General features: G+C 33.2%; 1 non-coding gene across 1 annotated transcript; it reads left to right on the plus strand.

The window, feature by feature from the left end:
- The first annotated feature begins 512 nt into the window (after positions 1-512).
- On the plus strand, positions 513-619 carry LOC112497389 (small nucleolar RNA R71). The gene has a single exon (XR_003064187.1). It is a non-coding gene; the product is annotated as a small nucleolar RNA R71 (small nucleolar RNA).
- The last annotated feature ends 6,985 nt before the right edge of the window (positions 620-7,604 follow it).

Genomic DNA, 7,604 nt, shown 5'->3' on the forward strand with positions numbered 1-7,604 from the left:
ATCGACAAATAGTAATAATCTTATCTAGACACCGCACAGGTTTTACCAGCTCCCTAGTACAAGGTTATTACTATTTGGCACGATAAGCCCTTAGCATCATATTGATTAGAGTGTGATTCATGAGGAGTGGAAACCTCCCTCATGATTTAATTGGCATTAATAAGGAATATTTAGCCCATGGTGTATGTCAATGCAGATCCAGATACTCAAGCGCTTTATTTTAATAGTTTCCTCTTCAATTTATTCCTGCCATTTTAATTTAAATTTTAGAATATTCTAGATCATTTTCACCACAAATCCAACCATCCTCATAGAAAATTAATTCTACGCATAAATAAAATTCACCTCCTCGTGGGATCGACACTCGTCACCATTGATCTACTGTAGAATAGATTCGTGCACTTACGAGTTCAATAAAATTTGCACAACACCTATTTGTTAAAGCATCCACCATCAATCTAGTGCTTAGATTGAGAACATTGTAGAAAATTTCCAACTATACACAACAAGGAATACCATGATGAGGATATCTTTTGAGTAACTCCTTAAATCTTTCTCATACATCATACAAGCTCTCATCTTCAAGTTGATGGAAAGATGTATTCTCGTTCCTCAATTTTGCATTTTTAGTTGGCGGGAAGTATTTCATCAACAAATTTTTAGCCAAGTCATTCCATGTAGTGATGGAATCCGGTGGTAAAGAATTCAACCATGGTCTTGCTCGATCTCTTAAAAAAAAGGGGAAAAGTCTGAGTCTCAATGCTTCCTGCGATGCTTCAGTAATTTTGAAAGTATCACTCACTTCCAAAAATAGCTTAAGATGTGGGTGAAGATCTTCGGATGGCACCCACTGAATTGCCCCACTGTTTGCAGCATCTGAAACATCACTGGTTTGAGTTAAAAATTATTAGCTTGAACGTTGGGTCTAACTATTCCCGGATGTATGGCTTGAGGAGTCAACACTGCATAGTCTCGAATGGCGTTATCTTTATCGTTTGCCATGTGAATAATATTGTTGTTCCTTGGTTATCTTTGAACATGTTGTCCATTCAAACATTCATGTACATTGACTAGTTGTATCTCCCCTCTAGGGTTCAAGTTTCTCATATCTTGCAAATCATCCATTGCTACAGCAGCTTGTAATTCTTGAAGCTCTTTTCTAAATCTCCTTGCAATTCTTTCAATTTCTAGATCAAACTGGAATTCAACAGATTATATTTGCGCATGCAAGGGTTGCTAGATCACTTATGTCAACAAAATAAACAAATCAAAATTAAATTAAAAATTAGCACATTTAAAACTAATTTCACAAATCACAATGAACAATCAATCCCTGACAATGGCGCCAAAAACTTATTGTGAGATTTCTAACGCTATAAGTGTCAATGTGCAAGTGTACACAACAAATAATATAGTAATGAGTATTCAAGACCGTCTCCATAGGAATTGATGTCATTAGACTTGCTACAACAATCTTAACAATGTAGATTTTGTTCTAAATTAAAACAAAACAATTAATGAAACTAATATATGAATCAAAATAAGAACGCAATAAATAAAATACAACAAAATAAATTATCACATCAAACTTAAGGACAAAATCAATGGGAGTATAGAGTAGTTGAGTGAATAAACTCTGTTAATGGTTTTGACTATTTTTATAATGTATTGCTCGGTTGCTACAACATCTGCTACAGCACTGGGCATAATCCTTATGTATCTTCAGCTGTCCCATGTTGGATATCTTATATCTATATGCAACCTAACAGTGATCAGTTGTTATGCTAACATTAGATATAACATTACACGCTTAAGTTCTAATTATCCTAAAAGGTGAATCCCTATATCTAGTTCATCATTAATCTTAGATCAAGCATGATTCTTTTGAACTCAAGTAAAACTCAATCCAGGAAACCCAATCTGAGACTAAGTATTGCTCTGATATGTTCCACTAAGATAGGCCATTTTTTGGCTCTTTCTTAGGTAGTATCATTAAATGGGTGATCAGCCGAAATAATGAATAGAAATAAATACTATCAAAACAAAATGTTATAGCAAACATGCGGCAACATATATATTCAGTCAATAAACCATCAAGATTATTTATCACTCAACCACAAATAAAGTAAAACTCAATCCAGGAAACCCAATCTGAGACTAAGTATTGCTCTGATATGTTCCACTAAGATAGGCCATTTTTTGGCTCTTTCTTAGGTAGTATCATTAAATGGGTGATCAGCCGAAATAATGAATAGAAATAAATACTATCAAAACAAAATGTTATAGCAAACATGCGGCAACATATATATTCAGTCAATAAACCATCAAGATTATTTATCACTCAACCACAAATAAATTTAGTTCATTGTTTGCAAAAGAAAAATAAAGAACAAAGTTTCAGCCATCAAACACATCCTTATGACTAAAAAGTAAACAAGAAAATAAGAGAATAATAAGGAGGACTAAGTTTCTGATTAATTCCTGCAAATTCTCCTTTTGTGCAGCCCCTAATCTCTCTCTTGAATCTTGTTTTTCTTTTGTTTCTTTATGATTTTTCTCCTTGGGTGACGGCTCCCCTTTTTCCTTTGCGTATGTGCTTCTTTTATAGTTGAAAATTAGGATAAATGGAAGTCTAGGGTGCACATCATCTAAATTAGGAAACTGTAGACCGCAATATTCTGGGTATCTCGCGCGGAATTTTCTCTGTCGTTGTTCTAGGATTGCTACAGTAATGGTTGCTATAGCAACGATTGCTACAGCAACGGCTATAACATCTACATTGTTCTAGATTTGTTTTAATTCTTTTGTAATCGTGTTATTTCCTTATTTTTGCAAGCCTATTGCATCAACATTCCTTCCTTGAAATTTGAGCTTTCGGTCACCTATAATTATGCATATGAGTTAAGCATACAAATTATTCTAAATCAAACAAAATTTATTAAAAATAAACTAAGATGAATGCTTATGCAAATTATACCAAAAATAAAATAAAAACACATAATTTACTCTCTAAGTATTATTGATTTAAGTCTAAAAGTGCCATAATAACTTTCATTTCGTAGAGTTATCACCTGACATTTCTAACTCTCTAGAAATAAGGAATTAAGTAAGGACTGATAAAAACATATGACATTTTGAACAGACGTCCAAACTTACTTATACCAGAAGGTGTCTCCTTGAGGATCTACACACTGTCACCACTTACGTCCCCATAGAGACTATAACTATACAAAGACATAGGGGTGTGATCATCATGATTACTAGCATAAGTGTACAATCCATAGTCATTCGAGGCCAATCGATTCGCCAAGATGAACATATTATCTAATATCAGATTTAAACAAAAATAACATAATTGGAGCATGTGAAACTTGCTCACCGTATACGTGCGTCTAATTGGAGAATCACCCTATACGCGCTTGGAAGAACTATCAGTAAACGAAGCCATAAATCTCATGACCACTTCTCTATACTGTTGTTATTCTCTGCATTCTGCCTGAAGATCCGACCTTAGTTCATAAATGAAATGCTCAATCTTGTTTATCCATTAAACGAGATAATCATAGCAGAACTTTGTCCTTGGGAATTACTACGAAACAAAAAAGTAATGATGAGACAGCACTGAAATAATTCATATATGATGAAAGAAAATGATCTTTTAAATTGGAAAGTAACCTCTAAATCTTGTGTGTCATTAGAATCATGTGCGGATTCGTGATAGTCGTTAGCAGAAAACTCATCTTTAACAGGATTTTGCTGCACTTGTGTTTGGCTCGTTGTGTCATGATCCACCTTTTTTGTCCTTCTAATGAATGGCACGTTGATTGAAGGTTCATTCTTCACAAAGTAACATTGAAAATTAGTAAATACCAAGGTAAAAAATTTCGAGTTTTGATTATTTTTTAAATTATGCACTAAGGGATACCTACATTACGGACCCAACTTGGGATATATGGCACGTAATCATTCACACTCTTCTAATATTTTGAGGCTTTCTCATTTAAATGTGATTTGATGGTTTGTAAAATGTTTCCTTGCTGTCAAGAATACCAAATTTTAAGTTAGTGTAATCAGATAGTATTTAGTAGTATGAAAAGTAGCTATATACACACATACATATATATTACTTACAAGACGAGAGTTGTCATTGAGATATGAATATACTTCACCAAAGTTTATCATGGAAGAAGCCATGGCTTCCACTGTGTGTGACGCTTCCATTCTTTCATCTAGCACAAAATTTTCATGGCATTGGACTTGGTCAATGTAAAAGAGTGCACACAACTCAACAAATCCCCATCCCACCTTCATTATACAAAAACTAAACATAAATTATCTAAGAGAAATTTCGTCAAATACCTACTATGCAATAGTTATAACTCATCATTTTAGCTAAATTTTGTTTCATTATATCACTTTAAGAACCTATAATCATCTAGAATCCCAATCAAATTCACTCAAATCATTAAAAAATGTTAAAGTTTACTTACCTAGGGTTTGGACTCTTTTCAATTTCTTGGATTCGTTTTCGGTTCATATAAAATACAGTAGATTCGGTTGGATTTTACTTCACCGTTGTCGTCGCCGTCGTCGTTTGCCATTTTAGAGCACAAGTTTGGAGTGTGGCTAGAGAGAGTTTGGAGTGTGAAAATGTGGAGAATAATTTGGGGGTAAAAAAAAGATTTGGCTACTTATGATATGAAAAAATTTGAGGGGTTAAATTTAAAAAATGTAAAAGTTTTAAGATTAGTTTTGTAAATTTTTCTTATTTCTATCACTTTCAAGTTGACAAGCTATTGGAGTGGATGTGTGATGTACAGATTGGGAAATCAAACTAGCTTGAAATGGAGAAATACAATGAAGCCTTCCAACTTGATACCCAAACTTTGAAATCTGAAAAAAGTCATTTCTAAGAAAATCAACTGCTAAAGATTTCGATGGTTGATACTTATGTTGGGATTATGTGCTCTTTAAAGCATATTAATTTTCTTATTAATAAAATATTTGAGATATTTTCAATTGCATAAATATTTTGAATAAGGTCCATTTAATCATATTATATGTATTTATGTGATCATCATATGGATTTACAGAAGACATAAATACAAGTTATTTATGATTAAATAAATTTTGTTCGCAGCTGATAAATAGAGTTGGGCGCTCTATTTTTGTTTTGGACTGTAGTAAATTCATTGAATGATTTGTCTTAATCATGTATGAACTTATTGATGTAGTACAACTACATTGAAGATGATCACATATGAGATTTAATTAACTTTGTAATAACTGTCAGACTTATTAAATCTCATAGGCATTGATTTTACCGTAATCTTAATCTTGAGTTAGTTATGATTTCGTGACTGTAATTGTTATTCCATTTGAGTTACCAATGGGCACGACGCATATTTGTAGTCAAGATTACTCGGTATCTTGGTGGGAGCAATTATGAGTATTGGAGTTATAGATTAACAATATAGAATTTGTACAACACATCTTTTGTGGGTTTTCGGCACTTGATCATAGAATTCTCTGGCCAGAGTGTGTCAACATATTTAGTATGTTGAAAATGATCATTAGAGAAAACCAGTAAGTATCAAGGAGTAAGATGTAATTAAATTGATTGGACAGTTAAAATATCGATTTAATTAACGATGTGATAAAAAAGATTATGCAGTAAAGAAATCAATGTGGCATAGGTGAATTATTATTCGAGTACACTATCCTAGATAGCATAAAATTATGGAGGTCAATTTCAATCTTTTAGTGGAGTTGATTTGGAATTAAATAATTAGGCTAGTTTAATTACAAGCCTAATTATTGTAGCCACTATTGTATGTACCCATATGATCATCGGGTTAGCTCATTTAATTATTTAACCCACTATGGTATTTGGGTTAAAAGCCTAGATATATTATTTAGTGGGAGGCTCCATATAATGTGCTAGTGTCTAAGGGGCCTTGTGTTATTTTACAAGGTGGGCCCCTATGACAAGAAGAAGTAACGTTACTTTTGATTTTATTATTTTTAATTTAAATCAAATTTGATTTAATAGAATTAAAAATATTAAAATATGGAGCATAAGGTTTCTACTAAGATAGAGATATAAAAGGGCTTATTTTCTCCCAAAAAGAGAGTGAGACCACATTATACAGATCAGAGAAAAAATTGGTGATAGATGCTTTCAGTGGTGATAAAGGCGCTCACGCGTCAAGTGCATATCAAATCTGAGTCATAACTTGGAAGATCATTGGTGATAGATCGTGATTTAACAAGCGTGGTGGTTACGGATCGTGATCTAACAGGCATGGTGGTGACAAATCGTGATCTGAGAGCCTATATTAACTCAACGAAAAAGCCAAATCGGATTATCAAGGTATGATTTTCTAGATTACGAATTCCTATATATTATATGAGATCGATCCTAAAAGTTTTTTAAAAAAAACTGATTTTTTCCCAACAATTGGTATCAGAGCCATCTCATATTAATATAAAAGAATTTCGTATGAAATCAATCTTGATATTTATGTATTAGAGTGGCACAATTTATTCAGATATATATTATTTGTTTAATATATGAATAAAGCATGTTATGATTTGTCTTAATTCATGGTTAGATTCTCTACTGTATTTTTTGTTTGGTTCTGTAACAAAAGGGGTAGCTTTTTATCACCATGTTTCCCTCTTGATTTATTTTATTGTAATAGAAATTTTGTAAGCCAAAATTGGCCTAGGAAATTTGTAAATCACTGCAGAATAATCACGGATGTCAGATCAAAGCAACGAAGGCTGGAAATTTCAGCAACAACCAGTGGTGCACGCCGCACGTACAGCGGCCAGCAGTACACGCTGCCAATAAGCGGGCACTGCACGCACAACGGCCAGCAGCGTGCGGCCAATAGCACACGCTGCCAGCAAGATAGAGATATAAAATGGCTTATTTTCTCCTAAAAAGAGAGTGAGACCACATTATTCAGATCAGAGAAAAAGATTTTTTCTCTTTAATTTTGAGAGAAAAATTTTCTCCTGCTAGTTGTTTTCAATGGTGATAAAGGCGCCCACGCGTCAAGTGCAGATCAAACCTAAGTCATAACCTAGAAGATCATTAGTGACTGATTGTGATCTAACAAGCGTGGTGGTGATGGATCGTGATCTAACAGGCGTGGTGGTGACATATAATAACTCAACGAAAAAGCCAAATTGAATTGTGAATGTATGATTTTCTAGATACGAATTCCTATATATTATCTGAGATCGATCCTAAACATTTTTTAAAAAAATTGATTTTTCCCCAACAACTTAATGACTGGAGATAAACCTCATTTTGTTTTTTTTTGTGATCAGTATCTTCAAATGAATGACTAGAAAATCCAAGGAAGCTAGATTGTTTGAAATTGATTAGATGCAGACAAGCACCTATGCTCAAAACGAGAGAATCCTCCATTCAAGCATGCAAGTTGATTTAGAGAATTGAAGAGAAATCCCTTCCTTGGCAAGATTACTCTTGAAGTCATTTCACAATTTCTCAACCTTTTATTTAACAAAAATTAGAACGTGTCTAGAACAATTGCAATCATTGTAATACAATTATGTTCATGTAAATAATT

This window comes from Citrus sinensis, chromosome 2 (genome assembly GCF_022201045.2).
Source record: "Citrus sinensis cultivar Valencia sweet orange chromosome 2, DVS_A1.0, whole genome shotgun sequence".
Classification (NCBI taxonomy): Eukaryota; Viridiplantae; Streptophyta; class Magnoliopsida; order Sapindales; family Rutaceae; genus Citrus; species Citrus sinensis.